Source organism: Gymnoscopelus microlampas (assembly GCF_963454915.1).
Source record: "Gymnoscopelus microlampas genome assembly, chromosome: 19".
Lineage (NCBI taxonomy): Eukaryota > Metazoa > Chordata > Actinopteri > Myctophiformes > Myctophidae > Gymnoscopelus > Gymnoscopelus microlampas.
The window spans coordinates 8090697-8117740 of record NC_139956.1 but is presented as its reverse complement, the minus strand read 5'-3'; the positions used below and the strand labels follow the sequence as shown (position 1 = coordinate 8117740).

The window sequence follows — 27044 nt, the reverse complement described above, 5'->3', positions numbered from 1 at the left end:
TTCTCTTAGTGTCAGTGTGGTTGTCAGTCAAATGGCACAACAGCAGCAACAGACATGTGATCTGGACCAGGACCAGTTCTGCTGTCCTGTCTGTCTGGACCTTCTAAAGGAACCAGTGACTCTACAGTGTGGACACAGTTACTGTAGAAGCTGTATTGAGGGTTACTGGGACCAGTATGAGGAGACTGGAGTCTACAGCTGTCCCCAGTGCAGAGAGAGCTTCAGTCCCAGACCTGTTCTGAGGAAGAACACCTTGCTGGCTGAGGTGAGATGACCTTACAAGTTACAACCACACATTAAACTACATGTTCTGATACACAAAACTCCTTGTTGACTATTGTGATAGATGGTAGTTATACTATATGTTAGTTACTTACTACACATTATGTTACGTATGTTGATACATTAACATTATATTGTTTGTCGACAAATACTATAAGAATGTTATTTAGATTGCATGTTAGACCAGTGGTTCTCAAAGTGGGGTCTGGGGACCCCCAGGGGTCCATGAGGGGGTTCCAGGGGGTCCCCTGGTCCCAACAAAATGTGTTCAGAACATTGTGTTCAGAACAACACAGTCTATTTAACCACTGTAACCCTATACATCAGCCACTTGAACATTACAGATCTACAAGCTCACAATGCATCACAACACATTATGCAATATTTTGAAAACATTTTAACAACCTAAATCTTGGGGGTCCCTGGCAGAACATTTTTACCTGGTAGTATATGTGCAGTCTACTTACCTTATGCTGTCATTTTGTTGATAGGGTTAATGTACAGTAATTACTCTGATCTTTGACTGTGTTAGTCACTGGTTAACCATTAAACTCTCCCTATTCTTGGCATGTCATTCACTGTAGGCAAACATAATTCGTAGGGTTCTTGTGGTTAAGAGTGTCTGCTAAATGCTTACATTGTAATTTTCTTTCCTTGGCCTAGTGGCAATGTGCGTGCAAAGTTTCATGGCAATCGCATGCTGTGTTAATGATTTGTGGCATTTTGTTCAAAACGTACCACTCTTTGGAAGCCAATCTTAGCCAATCAGGATGAAATATGAAAAATCTGACAGAACCATGGTTAAATGACTATAGAGATACTGTGTTCTGATGTGCATGTTTGGACAAAATCTGTATGAGTAATAAAAAAAAAGAATTGTTTTGCAAAAATCGAAATAATAATAGGCCGATCTGAAACATTTTGGGCAAAGGTTCTGCTCTGACATCCATGGAGTTTGCGTGCACAGTTTCACTGCGATCGGGCCAACGGTGCCGGAGATTAGCTGCTCGCAGACAGACGGACACACACACGGTCGGACGGACAGATGGGTTGCAAAACATAGTCCCCGGCCATGCCTTTGGCCTGGTGGAGACAATGTGATTAAGATAATGATCTTAGCCTACTAGATGAACTTGTAATTTCTCAATGTGTTCATGAACCTCACAATGACTGTGTTGTATTTGTCATCAGTGAGTGACCTCCCCTCCTCTTCTCTTTACTTCCAGGTTGTGATGAAGCTGAGCAGTACAGGAGGTCAGCAGTCTTCTGTCTCTGCTGCTCTGCTGTACGCCGGTCCAGCAGACGTGGCCTGTGATTTCTGCACCGGAGCCAGACGTCACAAAGCTCTCATGTCTTGTCTGGTGTGTCTGGCCTCTTACTGTGAGACTCACCTCCAGCCTCACTACAATGTTCCTGTGTTGAAGAAGCACAAGCTGGTCCCAGCCACCAAGAAACTGCAGGAGAAGATGTGCTCCAGTCATGACAAGCTGATGGAGGTGTTCTGTCGCACAGACCGCCAGTGTATCTGCTATCAGTGCCTCATGGATGAACATAAGGGCCATGACACGGTGTCAGCTGCTGCAGAGAAGCTAGATAAACAGGTAGAACCACCATCACTTGAAGATAAATCATGAGAGAGATCATGTTTTAAAGATAGAAGCAGAACTAAATTACCATGTCAGAGACATTAAAATCAGGGTGTTTTACAATGGAAAGTATTAAGTACACTCCTTTTGGACCCAATAAAAAACAGAGGCCATTGATAACTACAAAAGTGTATTTGTAAGTTACAAAGTTAATTTAAGATGATGTGTGGATCCATACTAAACTGTCCAATTTCACTTATTTTGACTCTTTTAACCATGTTTTTATCCTGTATCGTGTATGAGTTCTCTCTCTCTCTCTCTCTCTCCTGATTGGTTGGAATTGGTATCCAGACTTGAAAATGTGCTTTGTTTACAAGCCAAACTGTCTCTTCCTGTTTCTTGCAGAAACAGCTGGTGACAATTCAGGAGGAAGTCCAGCAGAAGATCCAGGAGAAAAAGAAGGAGCTGAAAGACCTGAGACAGGTCCTGGAGGCCCTGAACGTGAGCTGATATTATGATAATAGTTCTTGTTCTTGTGTTTACTGTGATGCTATATGGATGAGACAGTGCCTTGTGTCATCAGAAGCATTAAAGCAGTGGTTCTTAAACCAATTAATATGTATTTGGCTGCAGACCCCCATTCGAACATATTTTACTGTAGCTGATGTCCTGAGGCCGATTCTAAAAATGTCTTTCTGAAAAACGTTTATTGCTATATCAGTGGTGCTCAAAACCTTTTCATGTCAAGGATAACACAAAAAGTGTGTGTGTGTGTGTGTGTGTGTGTGTGTGTGTGTGTGTGTGTGTGTGTGTGTGTGTGTGTGTGTGTGTGTGTGTGTGTGTGTGTGTGTGTGTGTGTGTGTGTGTGTGTGTGTGTGTGTGTGTGTGTGTGTGTGTGTGTGTGTGTGAAGCAGAGCTCTGCAGAAGCAGCAGTGGAGGCCAGTGACAGGATCTTCAGTGAGATGATGGTCTCCATTGAGAGAAGACGCAGTGAGCTTAAAGAACTGATCAGAGATCAGCAGCAGACTGCAGTGGCTCAGACTGAGGCTCTCCTGAGGCAGCTGGAGGACCACATGGAGCAGCTGGAGAGGAGACATGCTGACCTGGAGGAGCTGTCCAACACTGATGACATCATCACTTTCATTCAGGTTCCACACATGCCATTTTACTGTTTGGTTTTGACTCATTTAGGAGAAATCAGCTTCATATTTCATCTCATTCCATCATGTCATATTATATTACATTCCATTACATCATAGTATATTACATGACATGGCATAACATGACATTATTAATGCTGGTAGTTACTAATACTAATATAGTTCTAGTATACAGTAGTTGTACAGACCACAATAACAATGTCAGAATTAGGGCAGTCACAATTATTACATAATGGCCTAATCACAATTATTTGAGATAATCACAATTATTTTCTACAATTGTCTTAATTGTAAACATTTTCAAAAAATAGAAGATCTACAAGATCAGCTTCTGAGCTTGTAGATTGGCTTCTTCCACTGTTTTGTAAAATATTTTGAAAGTATAACATTATTCAATATCTGCCCTGTACAATTTGTGTTCGTAGTCTGTGCTGGTTGAACAACAAGGACATCAGCTCAACTCCACCAATTGTGATCAATATTCTAATCTATCTCTGTCTATACTGGTTTACTTGTCTCTCTCCAGAGTTTCCAGTCTCTCTCCAGTTCCAGTGGATCTCCAGTCTCACCCAGTGTGGTCATCTGTCCTGTGAGGTCCTTCACAGATGTGATTGATGTGGTGTCTGGTCTGAGAGACCAACTAGACAACATCCTGAAGACAACTTGGCCAGAGATATCAAAGAGAGGTGAGATTTAAATGTGTTTCTTGTTTTTCTAACCAGCCATCATAGTAAACATGGATTGATGAAGTCAGAAGGCAACTGGAGATATTTGAACTGGAGCAGACTGATGGTACACAGGTTGGCTGTCTGTCAGATTGAACAGAAACATTGAAGAATTTAAGCAAGAATATTCCTCAAAGGAAAGATTAGGGTTAGATTTAAAAGTCTTTATTGTGTTTTAACCGGCCCCTATACTATACAATACGTTTCTAAGTGTTGAAACAGTTTGTACAGGTGGAAGTATGTCTGGGAAGGCTAATAAAGCCTGTAGTATGGGGGGCAATAAATTAGTGTGACTTGTGTTTCATGTCACCCGCTACAGTATATAAATGCACCATTTACCATTTATTATTATTATTATATTTTTGTGCTCAATAAATGATCTTGAGGAGTTCTCTCTCCTGATTGGATGAAATGTGTAACCCACCTGAAAATGTATTATAAATGTAAAATGAGAGACGGGGAGACAGCTGTTACTGAACAAACACTATGTAAAGCAATGATGCTATAATAGCTTGAACATTTTGACAAAACCCTTGGAACTTCAGTTTAATCCATTCTTCAGTATGATGTCTGTCATATATGCTATATATGTGACTGTGCCTTTAAGAGAGCTACGTTACGACACTGCCGTAAAGCAGGTCTGTTGTTGTCTTTTACGTCAGTCGTATGTTGTGACCTCCTGTAGGCCAAGCCCCCAGAGCCCAGTTCTTGCATTGAAGCGAAATGGACATGCTGGCATAGAGTTAAAAAATCACACCCTGTGTGAAGGTAGCGGCGCCTGTTGAAATGCCATAAAAGATGGGTTGGCGTGCAGGGAATCGCCCTTGAACTATTGCGTTCCTATCTCAGTGACAGAACTATTTCCGTTGTCTCTGGTGACACCTCCTCCCCCTCAGCCCCTCTCACGTGTGGTGTCCCACAGGGGTCTGTTCTTGGACCTCTCCTGTTCTCCATCTACATGCTGGAGCTAGGTCACATCATCCGCAGGCACAAGCTTTGCTTCCACTGTTATGCGGATGACTCGCAAATTTATGTCCCGGTCAAATCCCCGACCAAAGGAAGCTTAGATGGTCTAAGGGCCTGTCTCGCTGACATAAACTCATGGATGTCACAAAACTTCCTCCAGTTGAACTTAAGATAAGACTGAGATTGTGCTCTTTGGTCCCCCACATCTCACTAGCCTTTTAAAAGACGACCTGGGCAGCCTGTCCAGTGCTGTAAAACCGGTCGCCAAGAGCCTAGGTGTCTTCTTCGACTCAGATTTCTCATTCAATGTCCAAGTCAAAAAAACTGTACAATCATGCTTTTACCAACTCAGAACAATTGCAAAAATTAAGTCTGTCCTGTCATCTGTAGATCTAGAGAAACTCATACATGCATTTATAACCTCCCGTCTGGACTACTGCAATGGGCTATACACTTGTTTAAACCACAAAACAATTTCTCGCCTGTAGCTGGTGCAAAATGCAGCTGCCAGGCTTCTGACTAATACAAGAAAACGTGCCCATATCACCCCTGTTTTAGCAACTCTCCACTGGCTTCCTGTTGTTTTTAGAATTGATTTTAAGATACTTTTATTAGCTTTTAAGGCCCAAAATGGTCTTGCCCCTAAATATATCACAGATCTGGTGCCTCCCTATGACCCACCCCGTAGCCTAAGATCCTCTGAGGAGGCCCTCCTAATAGTCCCCAAAACAAATTTGGTCACAAAAGGTGATCGGGCTTTTTCTGCCCGAGCACCTACACTATGGAATGCCCTACCTGTGGAAATTAGGAAAGCAAATTCCCTGACATCTTTTAAAACACTTCTAAAAACACACTTATTCAGGAAAGCCTTCCCCTAGATCCCCCTATCAGCCATAACTGTTTTGTGTGTGCTGTCTTTCTATCTACAGTAGTACCTATTTTATGTTATATTATTTCTTCCTTATCCATGTTCCTTGACTTATTTTAATTACCAGATATGTTTTTACTGCTTATCTGAACTGAATGCTTTTATGTCAAGTCCATAAGACTTTTTAATCTTGTATGCTATGTTTTTACTGTTGTTCAGCACTTTGTAACTTATGTTTTGAAAAGTGCTATATAAATAAAGTTATTATTATTATTATTATTATTATTATTTGATACATTTTGTCATTGATATGTGTTTATAATGTGTTTATAGCCATGTGTCACGTGAAGCTTGACCAATCACTTTGCTGACCAATCAGAGCGTTGACGGGTCTGACCAGTCAGAGCGTTGACGGGTCTGGCCAGTCAGAGCGTTAACGGGTCTGACCAATCAGAGCGTTGACGGGTCTGACCAATCAGAGCATTGACGGGTCTGACCAATCAGAGCGTTGACGGGTCTGACCAATCAGAGCGTTGACGGGTCTGACCAATCAGAGCGTTGACGGGTCTGACCAATCAGAACGTTGGCGGGCCTGACCAATCAGAACGTTGACGGACCTGACCAATCAGAACCTTGGCGAGCCTGACCAATCAGAACATTGACGCAAAAGCCAGGTATAGAGGGCTAATATCCGCTCTATACCTAAAGGTATAGAGCGGCTAGCGCCGCTAAAAATAATAGAGAGGGCACCGGATATCGCCTCCCATCCACTTGCATTGAGTTGCTCACCCAGCGCATGAAGCGAATTCACCCCTTCTTCCGGGTTGTAAAGTGTGATGGGCGTAGCCTATTTGGGGCCACTGTGATACGTTCTGCGTCACAGAAGTGACGCGTTTTACGTCACAAAGGTGCGCGGCCCCGTGCGCAAGCTCGTGAGTCAAGCCCATTGGTCGAAACCGTTTTCGCTCGTACATTTGCAGTGGCCCCGTCCGTTTAAGCTGCAGTACCTACGAATGGCCAGCATGTCATTTCGCTTCAATGCAACCACTGGGTTCTGGGGGCTTGCATGCTGGCCATTCGTAGGTACTGCAGCTTAAACGGACGGGGCCACTGCAAATGTACGAGCGAAAACGGTTTCGACCAATGGGCTTGACTCACGAGCTTGCGCACAAGCTTGCGCACGGGGCCGCGCACCTCTGTGACGTAAAGCGCGTCACTTCTGTGACGCAGAACGTATCACAGTGGCCCCAAATAGGCTACGCCCATCACACTTTACAACCCGGAAGAAGGGGTGAATTCGCTTCATGCGCTGGGTGAGCAACTCAATGCAAGTGGATGGGAGGCGATATCCGGTGCCCTCTCTATTATTTTTAACTCTATGCTGTAGGCTCACGCTGTATGTTTTACATGCCTGAAGTCAGCAGTAAAGTCTATTGGATTTGACCCTTTGTGTGGACATTGAAATCCTTTACAATGTCATGATGACCTTTACTGTTTTCTTGTGTCTCCAGTTGATGTTTTACATCCAGCGGAGCCTCAGACCAGAAAGGACTTTTTACAATGTGAGTCCATGTTGATGCAGGTTCTGAACGTTGAAGTTTCATTCTGATATGTTGTTATTTAAAGCTCTAATGAGTTTGATCTGAGAGACTAACTCTAAACACAATAAGGTTCATGAGGTTTGATTTTTCTTTTGTCGTGTGTTCTCACAGATTCCTCTCCTCTGTCTCTGGACATGAACACAATACACACAAAGCTCTCCCTGTCAGAGGAGAAGAGGAAGGTGACTAAAACACAACAACAACAACAACCTTACCCTGATCATGCAGAGAGATTTACTCAGTTTCAGGTGATGTGTACAGAGGGTCTGTCTGAACGTTGTTACTGGGAAGTAGAGTGGAGTGGTGGAGCGGTTCGTATAGCAGTCTGTTATAAAGACGTCAGCAGACAAGACATCTTAGGATCCGATGATAAATCCTGGTGTTTGCGGTGCTCTGGTAAAAACTACAGTTTCATACACAACAGTGTTGAGACTAAAGTGTCAGGGCCTTTCTCCTCCAGATTGGGGGTGTACCTGGACCACAAGGCAGGTACTCTGTCCTTCTACAGTGTTTCTGACACAATGACCCTCCTACACACAGTTCAAACCACGTTCACACAACCTCTCTATCCAGGAATATGGCTTTATAGCTATGGAGCTACAGCAGAGCTGTGTAAGACATGGTAGACATGTTAAGAATACTGATGATGATATTCAGTTGAAAACTAAAGCATGTGTAAGAATGATGTGTACAGTATACTACACCATCATGATCAATCAATCAATCAATCAATCCATTGTGTTCCGCTCATTGCATTTCTTTAATAAGCCTGCTGCAGACAATCATTATACAGTATGCCCTGTTATCTTGTTGATATTACTACAGAGCCCTCTGTCAGTCTGTGTAGATTGGTTATACTAAATGTAGTGGTTCTCAAACTGTTGGTCTGGAACCCCTGGAGGTCCCCACATGATGATATTTTGCTTTATGTGCAACATTGTTTTCTCAACAGTAAACAAACCAACATACAGTATGTATAGTGTATATAGGGTATCTGCACATTTCTAAAGTGACAATTTAAGGACTTTTAAGACCTATTGAATACCTCTAAAAAAATAAAATAAAACATGGCATTACTGTGTCAAAAGTAATCAACAAACTATACTATAAAAACTGGTCAAACATTGGCCAAATATTACCTGCCTTAGAGGCCTTCACAATATTAATGGAGTTACACTAAATGTAATGCTTCCACTCCTGCAAATCCAAGTGCTTGTCAGGGTGGGTGGTCCCCTGTTAAAATATGATTCTTTTCAGGGGTCCCCAGTTCAAATATAATTTTTGGTGGGACCCCAGTTCAAATATTATTTTGGGGGGTCCCCAGTTCAAATAGGATTATTCTGGGAGGTCCCCAGTTCAAATATTATTTTGGGGGGTCCCCAGTTCAAATATTATTTTGGGGGGTCCCCAGTTCAAATAGGAATATAGCTGCAAGCAGCGATAATATGGGGCCAGGAGAGAGAAAGAGAAATGATAATTCCTTTAACAGGTCAGTTCATGAAAGTCCTTGCGGTCTTGTTTCCAATGAGGGCCTGTGAGCAATTAGGGGTTAAGAGTCTTGCTCAGGGACAAATTTCGTTTCATCGACAGCTATGGCCGACCCTCAAAGAGAGAGAGAGAGAGAGAGAGAGAGAGAGAGAGAGAGAGAGAGAGAGAGAGAGAGAGAGAGAGAGAGAGAGAGAGAGAGAGAGAGAGAGAGAGAGAGAGAGAGAGAGAGAGAGAGAGAGAGAGAGAGAGAGAGAGAGAGGATTGAAGAGACAGAAACATGGAAACGGAATCGATTGAAGATAGAAACGGAATAGATTGAAGAGACAGAGACATTGAAACGGAATAGATTGAAGATAGAAACGGAATAGATTGAAGAGAGAGAGAGAGCCATGGAAACGGAATAGATTGAAGATAGAAACGGAATAGATTGAAGAGAGAGAGAGAGCCATGGAAACGGAATAGATTGAGTCATGTTTTTTGCAATTCAACTTAAATGAGTCTGCATCAAGTGAGGCTTGAACCGGCAACCTTGCGATCATGAGGCACTCTTAGGTAGCTGCAACACTACCTATAGTGCTATAGCTTTGTCCAGGCTGATATCGTCTGTTGAGGATCACAAACTCTTGCCTTCTGTCATGACCCAAGCCCCTGTTTCACTAACACAAAGATCACTCGTTCACAAACCATTTACCAATGAAGAAATTGTACATCTCCTCAGAACCAAAACTAGTGAAAGTAGCCGATCTACAAGCTCACAAACCATTAAAAGTTGTCAGATTGTACATCGGCTATTTTCACAATGAAGTATGTTATACATTGAAAAAACATACTCTCATTGCTATCTGAAAAGTTGTGAGATTGTAGATCAGCTATTTTCACAATGAAGTATGTAAAAAACACTCAATTAAGTATTTCATGTTATCTTTAACAATTGCAAATGTATTCATTGATAGTCATGTTGTGTGAAATGCAACTTAGATGAAGTCTGCACCAAGTGAGGCTTGAACCTGTGACCTTGAGGTTGTGAGACATACACTTAAGCGGGACGCTATTGGACCAAGAGACAAACCTCTGAAAAAAGAGATCACACTGATCATACAGTTTCACGCAAATAGCTGAAAAATCCTGGGTTTAAGTGTTTTTCAAACTGCTCAAGATTGCGGACAACCTAAGGGCGGTGCTTACTGGTCAACGTGATAGATGTGTTCCTCATTAGTCAAGGCACATGTGTAAGCAGGTCTAATGGCTGTCGGCCAAACGAGGCATGACTTTTGCCTGTTTAAAGTTTCAATTTTCAAAAAATTGCTATAGCGCCCCCGTTTGACCAATTGGAGTAAGATTGGTTTCAGTGATATTTGGAATGGCCCTTTACATTTCTGCAAATTTTCAAAGAATGGTAAGTCTGCATGTATGAGTTAGGGGCAGATGAATAATTGTCATAAAACTGCAATATTCATTGGCTCATTAAAGCTTCATTTTTTCACTTATGGAAGATATTTTGCAAACGTTTTTTGGTATAGGTCCAAAGTTCACGTGTAAAAAGTTTCGTGCAGATTACTCAAAAATCCCAGGAGGAGATAGGTTTTAACTGTTTTTCATATAATTCAAAATGGTGGGAGATCTAAAGGTCAGAGGTCAAAAGTCAGAGTGTGAAAGTTGTTCAGCATGAGGAGATGCATGTGTGCATCGAAGTTTCATGGCTGTAGGTGAAACAGGGCATGAGTTGTACCTGATCAAAGTTGGCATTTTTCAATTGAGTGCTATAGCGCCACCTTTTGACGAAAGATTGTGAGAATTATTTCATGATCGTTTTTCATGACCATCTATCATATGGCCGAGTTTCATAAAAAGCGACTGCACGGTTCAGCCAGAACTGCCAAAAGTGGCAGAAGAAGAAGAAACGGAATAATGCCAATAACAATATGGGTCCATGCTGGAAGCCTGGCCCCATAATTATTCTGGGAGGTCGCGGCCTGAAACATTTGAGAACCTCTGGTGTAAGGTCTTACTCCTCAATGTGTCAATAGGGTATTGTGTGTCAACGGTTATTCGATTTAATCATTTATAAAAATATGTGTGTAAAAGTCAAACTTGTGTCTATGCTACATTGTTCCCTGCAGTGCACAATGATAATATTTAAATATAATGCTGAGTTTGCTTTTATCCACTTTCTATGTTTTACTAATTGTACACTTAAACAATGTTGCCAGTAATCTTCAATACATTTTATATATACATGTAATGACTTCCACACATAGATTCATAATGAATGACATCATTGACATGACATATCATGGGTTAATGACTCATTAACTTTGGATTACAACTGACTTTGTATCATTTATTACTTATTTTCCCTTTGCACAATGATGAATGAACTGTCTCTTTTCTTCAGGCAGTTTATTAGAGTTTATTGAGGAAGTGATTTATTATCACGTCCTCAATAGTACAATAGACCAGTGGCGTAAAATAACTAAGTACATGTACTTAGTTAAGTACAATTCGGAGGTATTTTTAGTTCACTGTAGTACTTCCCCTTTTCAACTGAACATTTTATTGGACAGAAATGTAAAAACAGCACAAGTACAGCCAAACACTTTGTCTAAAAGGATAACACCAAAAAAGTCCTTGCGGTCTTGTTTCCATTGGGGTTCTAGGTACTGGGGGCATTGACCCTTTGACTATCTTAAAACTACATCCCATCACTCAAATACCCCTTAATTGCCTCTGAGATGTAGTGGAGAATTAATAGTCACTAAGTCAGTCAATAGACTGTTGTTTATCTATAACCCAGTGGTTCTCAACCTGTTCAGGCCGTGACCCCCCAAAAATAATCATAATTGAACTGGTAACAGACTGTACAATGAAAGATTATAGGCCTTTAAATTCGTTAATTTAGCAAAGTATTAAAACTACACGTTACAAAATACGGTAGCTGATCTGCAGTGAAGCTATTTTCGCTATTTTAAAATGGTTTTCAAAATAAAAAATAAGATAAGTCATAAGACGCCGTGCAAAATAGGGAATATGTTTTATAAAGTGAGTGATACAGACAAGACAGCTAAAAAAATAAAAGATAGTTGACCCTATTATAAAGTCTATCGTGTCAAATCAAATTCATGCAGTTTTAACATAATTCACTACTATGTGTTTCAAGTTTCAATACAAAAATCCAATGTGTGGCCTTTCACTCACTTTATCAAAGTGAGTTTGGCCCCTATAGAAAAAAAAAACTGTTTTTTTTATGTCCAGTGAAGTCAAGACCTACAAAACCAAAACATCTGGGGATTTTTTTAAAATGTTTTTTCTAAAAACATCATTCAATCATAATATCTCAGAATGTGACATATTATGCATGCACAGTAGACTAATGATTATATTTCAGAAACTGATTCCCTGGGAAATACATATTTCAAAATGATGGCAGACGCTTATCATGTTTATTAACCACTTAAACCCCATATGGGTAACCAGAGTCCCTCAGGGCTCAATACTAGTGTCTTTTCTGTTTTGGGTTATTGTGGGGAAAGCTTTCGCTGCACAAGCTTTGTGCAGCTCAACGCGTTGCGCTGCGACGCGTTGAGAGCTTGTCGTTCGGCTATTTTCTGTGACCACAATACGGATGCTGGGGTTTTTAAGTGGTTAAAAATAATATTGAATCTAGAAGTCCTAAGTACATTTGCTGTATCATTTTGTTTTGCTTATTTAGTCAAAGCTCTCTTTAATGCTTTTCATCAGTTAAACATTTATGAAAATCACAGACGGACTTAAAGGGCCACTAACCTGATTTTGAACCCAAATCCTGTTTTCATGAAGTCGAGGACAAAATAAAGATGATTTGGCAGTGCTTCTATGTTTTAATTTGGAATTTGGAATGTTTACTCTGTGACATCACAGGGTGAACCTCAGTTCCTCCTATAGACTACTTGGACTACAGTGTTTCCTGTAAACTGTAGTTCCAGTCGGAACTATACTAATATCAGCTGGAGTCCTGTGTGACTATATCTTCTCATGTGTGTACGCTCCAAATAGTTCTGCTGTCCCTATTTTGGCCATGTCTTTAAACTAAAATATGATTTATTTATTGCTATGTATAACAAAATGTGTTATTTTCACTACCTTTGTGCAACAGTGTCACACCACTAAGTAGGGCATTATTTATTTTAAGAAAAAAAATCATATAATGTTGAAATATGGAGATAAAGGTTTTCTGCATAACCGTGACAATACAGTATTTTTGATAGTTTGAATGTGAGCTTGAACAAGCCTACGTTTATCCAATAAAACATTAATATAATAAGCTGTATTTTTCATGTCATAGTCCTTTTCAAGAGCAGTGGACCTTAACCAAGAGATTAACGAAACACTACTCTGTTGGGTTGATAGTGTACTCAAACTAAATATTGTACAAAATCATTATGCCTTTACTCTGATATTTGCTCGAGAAAAAAATAGTTTAATTTGTATTGACAGCAAAATCCTGCATGACTATAAGCAAACAAATGGTGAACGCTGCCCCCTTGTGTCCAAAGTGAAACATAACCTGAAACAGAATCTCATTTAATGTAACTTTGCATTCACAGTATTGTTTGTTTTTGTTTTGTTTTTAGAATTCCACAAGTTTAACAAATACGTACATTCAATTCTCACTGGAAAAGATTGACACAGTGAGGCTTGGAAAGGGAAAGCTAGTGATTATTATGGGGTCCTATTCAGAGGTCTGAGAGTGTTTTTAATGAATGGTTCCTTGTTTTCCTTCCAGAATACAGTAGCCTGCTTGCATAATGTCTGTTGCTTTGCTGTCAAAGAACATGAGTTGTTGACCGTTCCGTTGTTTTCTTAATCATAATGCAGTTGTACAGTCTACCTTCTAATGTATTTAATTACAATAAAAGATTATAGGCATATCATTTGGTCTCTACACCTATATGCTTTTCTATTCCATGTAAACCAGCAGCCAATGCCTAAACGTGTGTATAATTTGAAACTTACAGTATGTGTTCTGAGCTTTTTTCATCTGGACCATGTACTGTACATAACACAGCTATGAATTACAGTAGGAGAGGTTTTATTGCACACAATTTCATAGATGTTTTTTTTACAGTGAAGTAAATACCTAAATAACCAAAGAATCTGGGGGAAAAAAATATTTTGTCCATTATTCAACCAGAATGTGACATTATGTATGCGAATTAGACTAATGATTATATATCAAGAACTGATTCCCTGGGAAATGGCAGACGCATCATGCTTATTGTGATATTGTAACTGTGCTGATATCGAGAATAACCACTCCAGTATTTCAGGTCACTGTATGTTTATTTGCTTAAAGAAATAGTCCACATGAACCGGCTCAGGTAAACAACATCCTGCCTAGTACAGACTCCACTGCGCATGTCATAAAAACTTCTGACCAGAGTCACCAGACTTAGTATCTGATGCAGTTAAAGCTGTTAAACCAAAGGTCCAGTCGACTGTTCCACTGTCCTGTCCACTGAGGTCACCATACTGAATGGAATTCTTTCATCATCATTCAATTTGACAATGCTGCTGGCATTTCTCTCACTTAATCAGTAAGAACTTAATCTTGTTTCCTGAAATAACACACAATTAATAATTACATCAACACTTCTGGTCCAACTCCAGCTGAACCTGAAAGAAAAGAGAATACAATACTCCAGCTGAACCTGTTTGTGCTACACAGTCACTGTCTCTTTAAAACCACTGCCTCCTGCAAACATCCAGGAAGTCCCTCCCTTTGCCTCTCCTACCTTTCTTCACAAGAAACGAAACTCAGAGCTGTTGTTTTCTCTCTCAGTCTCTCTTCAGAGTAAACCAAAGTGTTGTGTGTTTTCTCTCAGTGTTAGTGTGGTTGTCAGTCAAATGGCAGAACAGCAGCAACAGACATGTGAGCTGGACCAGGACCAGTTCTGCTGTCCTGTCTGTCTGGACCTTCTAAAGGAACCAGTGGGTCTACCGTGTGGACACAGTTACTGTAGAAGCTGTATTGAGGGTTACTGGGACCAGTATGAGGAGACTGGAGTCTACAGCTGTCCCCAGTGCAGAGAGAGCTTCAGTCCCAGACCTGTTCTGAGGAAGAACACCTTGCTGGCTGAGGTGAGATGACCTTACAAGTTACAACCACACATTAAACTACATGTTCTGATACACAAAACTCTTTGTTGACTATTGTGATAGATAGATGGTAGTTATACTATATGTTGGTTGCTTACTAATACTACATGTTATGTTATGTATGTTGATACATTAACTTAACAATATATTGTTTGTCGACAAATACTATAAGAATGCTATTTATACAGTATGTTAGACCAGTGGTTCTCAAAGTGGGGTCTGGGGACCCCCAGGGGTCCATGAGGGGTTCCAGGGGGTCCCCTGGTCCCAACAAAATGTGTTCAGAACATTGTGTTCAGAACAACACAGTCTGTTTAACCACTGTAACCCTATACATCAGCCACTTGAAAATTACAGATCTACAAGCTCACAATGCATCACACATTATGCAATATTTTGAAAACATTTTAACAACATAAATCTTGGGGGTCCCTGGCAGAACATTTTTACCTGGTAGTTTATTTGCAGTCTACTTACCTTATGCTGTCATTTTGTTGATAGGGTTAATGTACAGTAATTACTCTGATCTTTGACTGTGTTAGTCACTGGTTAACCATTAAACTCTCCCTATTCTTGGCATGTCATTCACTGTAGGCAAACATAATTCATAGGGTTCTAGTGGTTAAGAGTGTCTGCTAAATGCTTTACATTGTAATTTTCTTTCCTCTGCCTAGTGGCAATGTGCGTGCAAAGTTTCACGGCAATCACATGCTGTGTTAATGATTTGTGGCATTTTGTTCAAAACGTATCAGTCTTTGGAAGCCAATCTTTGCCAATCAGGATGGAATATGAAAAATCTGACAGAACCATGGTTAAATGACTATAGAGATACTGTGTTCTGATGTGCATGTTTGGACAAAATGTGTATGAGTAATACAAAAAAATTTTTTTTTGCAAAAATCTAAATAATAACAGGCCGATCTGAAAAAAAAATGGGCAAAAGTTCTGCTCTGACATCCATGGAGTTTGCGTGCACAGTTTCACTGCGATCGGGCCAACGGTGCCGCAGATTAGCTGCTCGCAGACAGACGGACACACACACGGTCGGACGGACGGACGGACGGACGGGTTGCAAAACATAGTTTCCGGATATGCCTTTGGCCTGGTGGAGACAACAATGTGATAAAGATAATGATCTTACTAGATGAACTTTTAATTTCTCACTGTGTTCACCATGAACCTCACAATGACTGTGTTGTATTTGTCATCAGTGAGTGACCTCCCCTCCTCTTCTCTTTACTTCCAGGTTGTGATGAAGCTGAGCAGTACAGGAGGTCAGCAGTCTTCTGTCTCTGCTGCTCTGCTGTACGCCGGTCCAGCAGACGTGGCCTGTGATTTCTGCACCGGAGCCAGACGTCGCAAAGCTCTCATGTCTTGTCTGGCGTGTCTGGCCTCTTACTCTGAGACTCACCTCCAGCCTCACTACAATGTTCCTGTGTTGAAGAAGCACAAACTAATCCCAGCCACCAACAAACTGCAGGAGAAGATGTGCTCCAGTCATGACAAGCTGATGGAGGTGTTCTGTCGCACAGACCGCCAGTGTATCTGCTATCTGTGCACCATGGATGAACATAAGGGCCATGACACGGTGTCAGCTGCTGCAGAGAAGGCAGAGAAACAGGTAGGACCATGATCACTTGAAGACAAATCATGAGAGAGATCATGTTTTAAAGACAGAAGCAGAACTAAATGACCATCTCAGAGACATTAAAATCAGGGTGTTTTACAATGGAAAGTATTAAGTACACTCCTTTTGGACCCAATGAAAAACAGAGGCGATTGATAACTTTTCAAAAATGATTTCATGTACATTAATCTCGCACTTGCAAAAGTGTATTTGTAAATTACAAAGTTAATTTAAGATGATATAGGGATCCATACTAAACTGTTTCCAATTTCACTTATTTTGACTCTTTTAACCATGTTTTTTATCCTGTATACTGTATGAGTTCTCTCTCTCCTGATTGGATAGAATTGTTATCCTGACTTGAACATTATGTTTTGTTTACAAGCCAAACTGTCTCTTCCTGTTTCTTGCAGAAACAGCTGGTGACAATTCAGGAGGAAGTCCGGCAGAAGATCCAGGAGAAAAAGAAGGAGCTAGAAGACCTGAGACAGGTCATGGAGGCCCTGAACGTGAGCTGATATTATGATAATAGTTCTTGTTCTTGTGTTTACTGTGGAAAGAGGAAAGATGGTGATGCTACGTATAATATGGATGAGACAGAGCCTTGTGTCATCAGAAGCACTAAAGCAGTGGTTCTTAAACCAATTAATATGTATTTGGCTGCAGACCCCCATTTGAACATATTTTATGTCAGCAACCCACGTATAAGATTAGTGTTGTTAAAATGTTTCATTATTTTTCACATTCTCTCACACATTTTAGAAAATAGCAGATCTACAAACTTGTAGAACGGCTTATTTTCAAATACTGTAGCTGATGTCCTGAGGCCCAAAAATGTATTTCTGAAAAACGTATATTGCTATATCAGTGGTGCTCAAAACCTTTTCATGTCAAGGATAATTGTGTGTGTGTGTGTGCGTGTGTGCGTGTGCGTGTGCGTGTGCGTGTGCATGTGCGTGTGCGTGGGTGTGGGTGTGTGTGTGTGTGTGTGTGTGTGTGTGTGTGTGTGTGTGTGTGTGTGTGTGTGTGTGTGTGTGTGTGTGTGTGAAGCAGAGCTCTGCAGAAGCAGCAGTGGAGGCCAGTGACAGGATCTTCAGTGAGATGATGGTCTCCATTGAGAGAAGACGCAGTGAGCTTAAAGAACTGATCAGAGATCAGCAGCAGACTGCAGTGGCTCAGACTGAGGCTCTCCTGAGGCAGCTGGAGGACCACATGGAGCAGCTGGAGAGGAGACATGCTGACCTGGAGGAGCTGTCCAACACTGATGACATCATCACTTTCATTCAGGTTCCACACATGACATTTTACTGTTTGGTTTTGACTCATTTAGGAGAAATCAGCTTCATATTTCATCTCATTCCATCATGTCATATTATATTACATTACATTACATCATAGTATATTACATGACATGACATTATTAATGCTGGTAGTTACTAATACTAATATAGTTCTAGTATACAGTAGTTGTACTGACCAGATAACAATTTCAGAATTAAAGGGATTGTAGGCAGTTCAGAGATAAACAAAGAAAAAAACGCCAGCAGTTCGTTTCCCCGACCACCAGGGGGTGACGCAGGGAGGACTTCCATAGAGGGGGAAACTTCTAAACGGGCCATGCCGAATATAGGTTGCTTTATTCGGATATAATTCGCGGAACTGCCCGCCCCTGCCGGTTCTCTGAATTTTTATTTTTAAATAGGCTCTTTCATGATAAATTGACCACATATATGAAGTTAAACAACTACATTTTATCCAAATGCTATCTTATAAGTAAATTCTGTGCCTCAAAAATGAAGTTTGAGAGCGAAAGTAAAAAGTTCACACACGCACGGATGCGCACATGCGTGCGTTAATTTACGCCCCGGACAAACATAAATAATAGGGAAAATACGGATTTCAGAAAGAGGACTGTGTTTCAATGCAGGAAAACACCCCAGCATCATTATATAGTGGCTGATAGAGGGGAAAAAAGGCAAAATATATATATATAAATATTTTTCTAATTTAGGCTTAATGTTGCCTACAATCCCTTTAAGTCACAATTATTAGATAATTGCCTAATCACAATTATTTGACATGAGCACAATTCTTTTCTATAATTATCATAATTGTGAACATTTTCCAAAAATAGCAGATCTGCAAGATCAGTTTCTGAGCTTGTAGATTCACTACTTCCACTGTTTTGTAAAATATTTTGAAAGTATAACATTATTCAATATCTGCCCTGTACAATTTGTGTTCGTAGTGTGTGCTGGTTGAACAGCACAACTCCAGCTCAACTCCACCAATTGTGATCAATATTCTAATCTATCTCTGTCTATACTGGTTTACTTGTCTCTCTCCAGAGTTTCCAGTCTCTCTCCAGTTCCAGTGGATCTCCAGTCTCACCCAGTGTGGTCATCTGTCCTGTGAGGTCCTTCACAGATGTGATTGATGTGGTGTCTGGTCTGAGAGACCAACTAGACAACATCCTGAAGACAACTTGGCCAGAGATATCAAAGAGAGGTGAGATTTAAATGTGTTTCTTGTTTTTCTAACCAGCCATCATAGTAAACATGGATTGATGAAGTCAGAAGGCAACTGGAGATATTTGAACTGGAGCAGACTGATGGTACACAGGTTGTCTGTCTGTCAGATTGAACAGAAACATTGAAGAATTTAAGCAAGAATATTCCTCAAAGGAAAGATTAGGGTTAGATTTAAAAGTCTTTATTGTGTTTTAACCGGCCCCTATACTGTACAATACATTTCTAAGTGTTGAAACAGTTTGTACAGGTGGAAGTATGTCTGGGAAGGCTACTAAAGCCTGTAGTATGGGGGGCAGTAAATAGTGTGACCTGTGTTTCATGTTACCCGTTACAGTATATAAATGCACCATTTACCATTTTTTATTACGGGGCCAGAGCTCAGCTCTGGACCTGTTTTGTTATTGGCAGTATTCTGTTACTTCTTCTGCCACTTTTCGCAGTTCTGGCTGAACCGTGCTGTCGCTTTTTACGAAACTCGGCCATATGGTAGATGGTCATGAAAAACGATCAAGAAATAATTCTCACAATCTTTCGTCCAAAGGTGGCGCTATAGCACTCAATTGAAAATGGCAACTTTGAACAGGTACAACTCATGCCCTGTTTGACCTACAGCCATGAAACTTGGATACACATATGCGTCTCCTCATGCTGAACAACTTTCACCCTCTGACTTTTGACCTCTGACCTTTAGATCTCCCACCATTTTGAATTATATGAAAAACAGTCATTGGCTCCTAACTTCTGCATTTTTTCACTTATGGAAAATCCGTTGGAAATTTTTGTAGGCAGAGGTCCAAAGTTCAAGTGTTAAACGTTTCGTGCAGATTGCTCAAAAATCCCAGGAGGAGATAGATTTTAACTATTACAGTGTTATGAAAATTATTCATCTGTGCCTAAAACATACATGCAGACTCACATTTCTTTGAAACTTTGCAGAAATGTACAGGGTCATTCCAAATATCACTGAAACCAATCTTACTCCAATTGGCCAAAAGGGGGCGCTATAGCAATTTTTTGAAAAGGTAGACTTTAAACAGGCATAAGTCATGCCTCGTTTGGCCGAAAGTCGTGAAACTTGCTTACACATGTGCCTTGACTCATGAGGAACACACGTATCGATTTGACCATTAAGCTCCGCCCTTAGATTTTCCGCAATTTTGAGCAGTTTGAAAAATACTTGTTTTTGCCAGTTCTGGCTTAACCGTGCATACGCTTTTTACGAAACTCGGCCATATGGTAGATGCTCATGAAAAACTACCAAGAAATAATTCTCACACTCATTTGTCAAAGGGTGGCGCTATAGCACTCAATTGAAAGTGCCAACTTTGAACAGGTACAACTCATGCCCTGTTTGACCTACAACCATGAAACTTCGATACACACATGCGTCTCTTCATGCCCGACAACTTTCGTGGTCTGACTTTTGACCTCTGACCTTTAGATCGCCCACCATTTTGAATTATATGAAAAACAGCCATTGGCTCATAACTTCTGCATTTTTTCACTTATGGAAAATCCGTTGGAAATGTTTGTAGGCAGAGGTCCAAAGTTCAAGTGTTAAACGTTTCGTGCAGATTGCTCAAAAATCCCAGGAGGAGATAGATTTGAACTATTACAGTTTTATGAAAATTATTCATCTGTGCCTAAAACATACATGCAGACTCACATTTCTTTGAAACTTTGCAGAAATGTACAGGGTCATTCCAAATATCACTGAAACCAATCTTACTCCAATTGGTCAAAAGGGGGCGCTATAGCAATTTTTTGAAAAGGCAGACTTTAAACAGGCATAAGTCATGCCTCGTTTGGCCGAAAGTCGTGAAACTTGCTTACACTTGTGCCTTGACTCATGAGGAACACATCTATCGCTTTGACCAGTAAGCTCCGCCCTTAGATTGTCCGCAATTTTGAGCAGTTTGAAAAACACTTAAACCCAGGATTTTTCAGCTATTTGCGTGAAACTGTATCATCTGTGTGATCTCCCTTTTCACAGTTACTTGTCTGTTGGGCCAATGGCGTCTCCCTTAAATGAATGCCTCACATTCTCAAGGTCGCCAGTTCAAGCCTCACTTGATGCAGACTTAATTTAAGTATTGCAAACAACATGACTGTATCAATGAATACATGTGCAAATGGTAAAGATAACCTGAAATGCTTATTTGAGAGTACGTTTTTTCAACGTATGACATACTTCATTCTGAAAATAGCTGATCTACAATCTCACAACTTTTCATGGTTTGTGAGCTTGTAGATCGGCTACTTTCACTAGTTTTGGTTCTGAGGAGATGTACAATTTCTTCATTGGTAAATGGTTTGTGAACGAGTGATCTTAGTGTTAGTGAAACAGGGGCTTGGTTCATGAAAGAAGGCAAGAGTTTATGATCTTCAACAGACAATATCAGCCTGGACAAAGCTATAGCACTATAGGTAGTGTTGCAGCCTATTAGTCTGAAGGTTGAGAGTTCGAATCCTGTTAATGGCAGTAGGTTGAGATGTCCAATCAAACCATTATGTTTCCATCTCTCTCTCTCATCAATCTAATGTTTCCATGTAACTCTCTCTCTCTTCAATCTATTCCGTTTCCATGTCTCTCTCTCTCTCTATTCACTGGCCCCGTATTATCGCTGCTTGCAGCTATATTTATTATTATATTTGTGTGCTCAATAAATGATCTTGAGGAGTTCTCTCTCCTGATTGGATGAAATTTGTAACCCACCTGAAAATGTATTATAAATGTAAATTGAGAAACGGGGAGACAGCTGTTACTGAACAAACACTATATAATAGCAATGATGCTATAATAGCTTTAACTTTTTGACAAAACCCTTGGAACTTCAGTTTAATCCATTCTTCAGTATGATGTCTGTCATATATGCTATATATGTGACTGTGCCTTTAAGAGAGCTACGTTACAACACTGCCGTAAAGCAGGTCTGTTGCTGTCTTTTACGTCAGTCGTATGTTGTTACCTCCTGTAGGCTCACGCTGTATGTTTTACATGCCTGAAGTCAGCAGTAAAGTCTATTGGATTTGACCCTTTGTGTGGACATTGAAATCCTTTACAATGTCATGATGACCTTTACTGTTTTCTTGTGTCTCCAGTTGATGTTTTACATCCAGCGGAGCCTCAGACCAGAAAGGACTTTTTACAATGTGAGTCCATGTTGATGCAGGTTCTGAACGTTGAAGTTTCATTCTGATATGTTGTTATTTAAAGCTCTAATGAGTTTGATCTGACAGACTAACTCTAAACACAATAAGGTTCATGAGGTTTGATTTTTCTTTTGTCGTGTGTTCTCATAGATTCCTCTCCTCTGTCTCTGGACATGAACACAATATGCAAAAGGCTCTCCCTGTCAGAGGAGAAGAGGAAGGTGACTTTTACATATCAACAACAACCTTACCCTGATCATGCAGAGAGATTTACTAGGTACGCTCAGGTGTTGTGTACAGAGGGTCTGTCTGAACGTTGTTACTGGGAAGTAGAGTTAGTCCATGGGCCAGACGAGAAGTCAGGGACACACGTAAGGTGGCAAAATCTCTTTGGCACCATTTTGTTTGTAGGGTCCATATAAGTACTTTGAAACATGATAACCTTTTCAAATGAGTAGCTTTAATACTTTTTTAGGACATTCATGTTTTTGCCATTATCTCCCCACATTATCTGCACAGTAGTTCTGTATCTGGCCAATAGAACCGTTCGCAATTTGGTGTTAGGAGAATTTCTCACTTGAACTGAGTCAATGGGTACCTAGACATGAAAAATCACAGAGGTTCTCATCCGCCATAGTGCCACGAATGGCGCAATGGCCAAATCAAAAATGGCCGCCATCGCCTAAGATGAAAATCCAACTTTTTTGTTTCTGAGTGTATATACACATGCAATACCTCCATGTTGACTAATTGTGGGGTGGGGAATTCATTTCTGTTATGACCACTTTGGGTGATGTTGACCTTGAAAGGTCATGGTCAAGGTCATCTTGCTATTTCGAAGACCTTGGCCATAACTTGGCCATTGTTAGGACTAAAAACAGGTGTAATAAGACTAATTAAACTAATTCTGGCATTTATAATTCCTTTCTGATATTGTTTTGACCATTAAGGAGCATCTTGTCATTGAAATATGTAAGTCAATGCAATTTTTCAATAACTCAATTACTCAATAACTTTCATTGTATTTTTTTTTCCAATAATGATTTGTATTATTTCTAACAAAAGACATACAAAGACATACAAATAAAATCGTAACTCAAAATCAAATAACAATTCCTCTCAAAGTGCACCATATGTGTGCATGCTGGTTAGTGTGATGGACTTTTACAGGATGGATTTTAAATGTTTCCATGGCAGAGTATGATGCATGGAACTCCAGCAGCACGGCACCCACATCGGCGAGTGTCACACTTGCCTGAATACTTGCATGCTGTGAGCAGACTTGGTGGTAAGGCCTTCAGACACTTAGATGGCAGGAGTGTACCAAAGTGCTCCTCCCATCCATGTTCCATTGGTGCTAGTCTTGCCTGAGGTTCCTTGGCTGTCGCAACAGGTCGCAAGCCCTATGCACCAGAAAGACACCTTGGATGTGGCCTCTGATCACACTACTTGTGGGAGGGAGAGCATCCATTCCAGCACTGGCACAGGTATAGTTTTCTACCCTGAGGTCATCAAATGTCTTGCTGTTGTACTTGAACTGGACCCTGCCCAGACACGCACCAAGTACTTCTCTGTCAACGCGGTGTCTTGTTCGGTCAAGGTGTCTGCCTCTCCAAAGATTGTCAGATATTGCACTGGGTCAAAAGCCATATCTGCATGTTTGGTCCCCACCTTACTCATGCAGTCATCTCCAGTCAGGATGTGTGCCTTGATCACTGTCTTGGCTAGTGGTGCTCCAAGATGAGAGACTGCTTGATGCAGTGGGAGGATGCGCCGCTTCTCACCAGTGCCATACTGCTGCCAGATCTCCTTCATCCTCAGTGCTTGGAAGTAAGTATATGGGGTGTAGTATAGCAGTAATGTGAAGGTGTGTGTGTCATTGCAGACTATGACAACTCTCTTGCACTGTTTCACATGAACAGCCCACTCCACATGCACCACCATGGGGCGGCAGTGGCTCAGGGGTAGAGTGGCCGGGTAGAGTGAACTGGAAACCGCAAGGTTCCTAGTTCGATCCCGGGCTCCCCCAGAGTTAGTGTCGAAGTGTCCTTGAGCAAGACATTGAACCCCTAATTTCTCTGAGCAGTTTGGTGCCTTGCATGGTTTCCTCCGCCATCGGTGGGTGAATGTAACGTACAATCTATGTAAAGCGCTTTGGATAAAAACGCTATATAAATGCACCATTTAGCATTACCACCAGCCTGTCAGCCTCAGCACCAATGGCTGTCCTGGAACTTATGGCCTGCAAGTGTGTACGGACCTGCAAGTTTCCAGACTGTTCCTGCCTTGCCAACAAATTAAAGTGCACAGAAATGTGCAAGCTACAAACCTGCAGCAATCAGAAGGAAGAGGAGGAAGATGAAGTGGAACTGATTGATTATGATGATGATAATGATGACGATGACGAATACTGAAGAATTGATATTGGTATGACAGTTATGATGATGGTGATGATGATCATTGATTAAAGTACCTCTCAAGCCTACTCCATAAACCGACTCTGTCACGGACCCTGTGGTTCACAGACTTGGACCTCCTCTCTGTCCCTAAGGCAAACAAGTGAACCATGTTCTGAACCTTGTTCTGAAGGCTCTGTCAGGGACAGAGCCTTCAGTGTGGCAGCCCCCACCCTGTGGAACTCTCTCCCAATAGGGATTGGTCATGCTCCTGCTCCATGCTCATGCAACACTGGACTCTTAAGGCTGTGTGTCTTGAAAAGACACCTATTCTCTCAGGCTTATGGCATATAGTTGTTTGTTGTTTTGTTAGTTTGGCTGTTGGTTGTTCATTGTTTTTGAAAGGCGCCATATACATTCGAGCTACTATTATTATTATTATTTTATTAATATTAAAGTGAATGAAAGAGAGAAAATTATTCCCCCCCCCCTCTGTATCACATGTTCTGTTCAAAAAAAGTGGCACGCTTTCTTCATTATTTGAATATATGGTTGGTGTCTTTGAAGACTGATAACTGTGACTAATCTACCACTTGGGAAAGGCTATCATGATCAAATATCATCTAGGGATATAGACCTATTCAAAATACAAAACTAGATTTTGCAAATGTTGCACTTGAGTGACCCCGATTAGTGAAAATGCTGTTCACATCGTATCACAACGTGAAGTGTTGTGAGCTTGTAGAAATGCCATTTGCTGAATGTTTGCCCCAGAATAGGCATGCTAGGGTTCATGTGGTTAAATAAGTGAATGTAAGAGATTGAATAATGTTTTTTTCCCTCTGTATGACATGTTCAATTCAAAAAAGGTTAGGCGATTTTTTCATTCTTTGGATCTATGGTTGGTGTCATTGAAGGCTGATAACTAGGACTAAGCTACTACTTGGGAAGGGTTATCATGTTGAAATATTATCTAGGGATATAGACCTTTTCAAAATACCAAACTAGAATTTGCCACCTTGAGTGTCCCTGATTAGTGAAAATCCTGACCTGGGCCCATGGACTAAGTGGAGTGGTAAAGGGGTTTGTATAGCAGTCTGTTATAAAGACATCAGCAGACAAACCTGCTTTGGAGACAATGATAAATCCTGGTGTTTACAGTGCATTGATAAAAACTACAGTTTCAGACACAACAATGTTGAGACTAAAGTGTCAGGTCCTTTCTCCTCCAGAGTGGGGGTGTACCTGGACCACAAGGCAGGTACTCTGTCCTTCTACAGTGTTTCTGACACAATGACCCTCCTACACACAGTTCAAACCACGTTCACACAACCTCTCTATCGAGGGATATTGGTTGGATGGGAATATGGAGGTACAGCAGAGCTGTGTAAGACATGGTAGACATGTTAAGAATACTGATGATGATATTCAGTTGAAAACTAAAGCATGTGTAAGAATGATGTGTACAGTATACTACACCATCATGATCAATCAATCCATTGTGTTCCGCTCATTGCATTTCTTTAATAAGCCTGCTGCAGACAATCATTATACAGTATGCCCTGTTATCTTGTTGATATTACTACAGAGCCCTCTGTCAGTCTGTGTAGATTGGTTATACTAAATGTAGTGGTTTTCAAACTGTGGGTCGGACCCCAGGAGGTCCCCAAATGATGATTTTTTGTTTAATGTGCAACATTGTTTTCTCACTCAACAGTAAACAAACCAACAGTATGTATAGTGTATACAGGGTTTCTGTCCATTTCTAAAGTGACAATTTAAGGACTTTTAAGACCTATTGAATAACTCTAAAATCAAAATTAAAACATGGCATTACTGCGTTAAAAGTAATCAACAAACTATACTAAAAAATTGTCAACATTGTCCAAATACTTACTCCTCATGGTGTCAATAGGGTATTGTGTGTCAAAAGTTAATTGATGTATCGCTTATAAAAATATATTTTAATATGATTTTTTTTTTCACCCTCCCTTTTTTTCTTATTTTATCTCCCATTTTGTAAATACAGTAGGAACATTTGAGTCCTTCAATCAGTTACACACTTAAAACATGCCATGTTAAAAACAAAAGAGGGCGGAAAAGCTTCTGTAATTTCTTTAATATCCGATCTACAAGCTCACAACTTATCTGGCAAAATGAACAAAATGTTTCAATTCATATAAAGGAGTTTGAGACCGTCAAGTAATCATTATTATCAACTTTACTTCATTTACACTGACTTTTTTTTTTCAAAATAAATGTGAGCACTGTGGCTGTAACCTCTATAGCAGAGTGTTTTAGTCTTATTCAGAAGAATGTTTCGATGACGTTTTATACTGTGTGTGTGTGTGTGTGTGTGTGTGTGTGTGTGTGTGTGTGTGTGTGTGTGTGTGTGTGTGTGTGTGTGTGTGTGTGTGTGTGTGTGTGTGTGTGTGTGTGTGTGTGTGTGTGTGTGTGTGTGTGTGTGAAGTCAAACTTTTGTCTATGCTACATTGTTCACTGGACAATGTTAATAATTAAATATTA

General features: G+C 40.6%; 1 pseudogene across 1 annotated transcript; it reads left to right on the top strand.

Moving 5' to 3' along the window:
- Window positions 1-26803, top strand: LOC311035203 (annotated as a pseudogene). The gene is made up of 17 exons (XR_014602932.1): window positions 1-265; window positions 1509-1883; window positions 2274-2369; window positions 2849-3016; window positions 3555-3714; window positions 4650-4823; window positions 7099-7149; window positions 7300-7370; window positions 7729-7800; window positions 14422-14793; window positions 16058-16432; window positions 16852-16947; window positions 17492-17725; window positions 18787-18946; window positions 22072-22122; window positions 22273-22399; window positions 25556-26803. The product of XR_014602932.1 is annotated as an uncharacterized misc_RNA (transcript).
- Window positions 26804-27044: the final 241 nt, after the last annotated feature.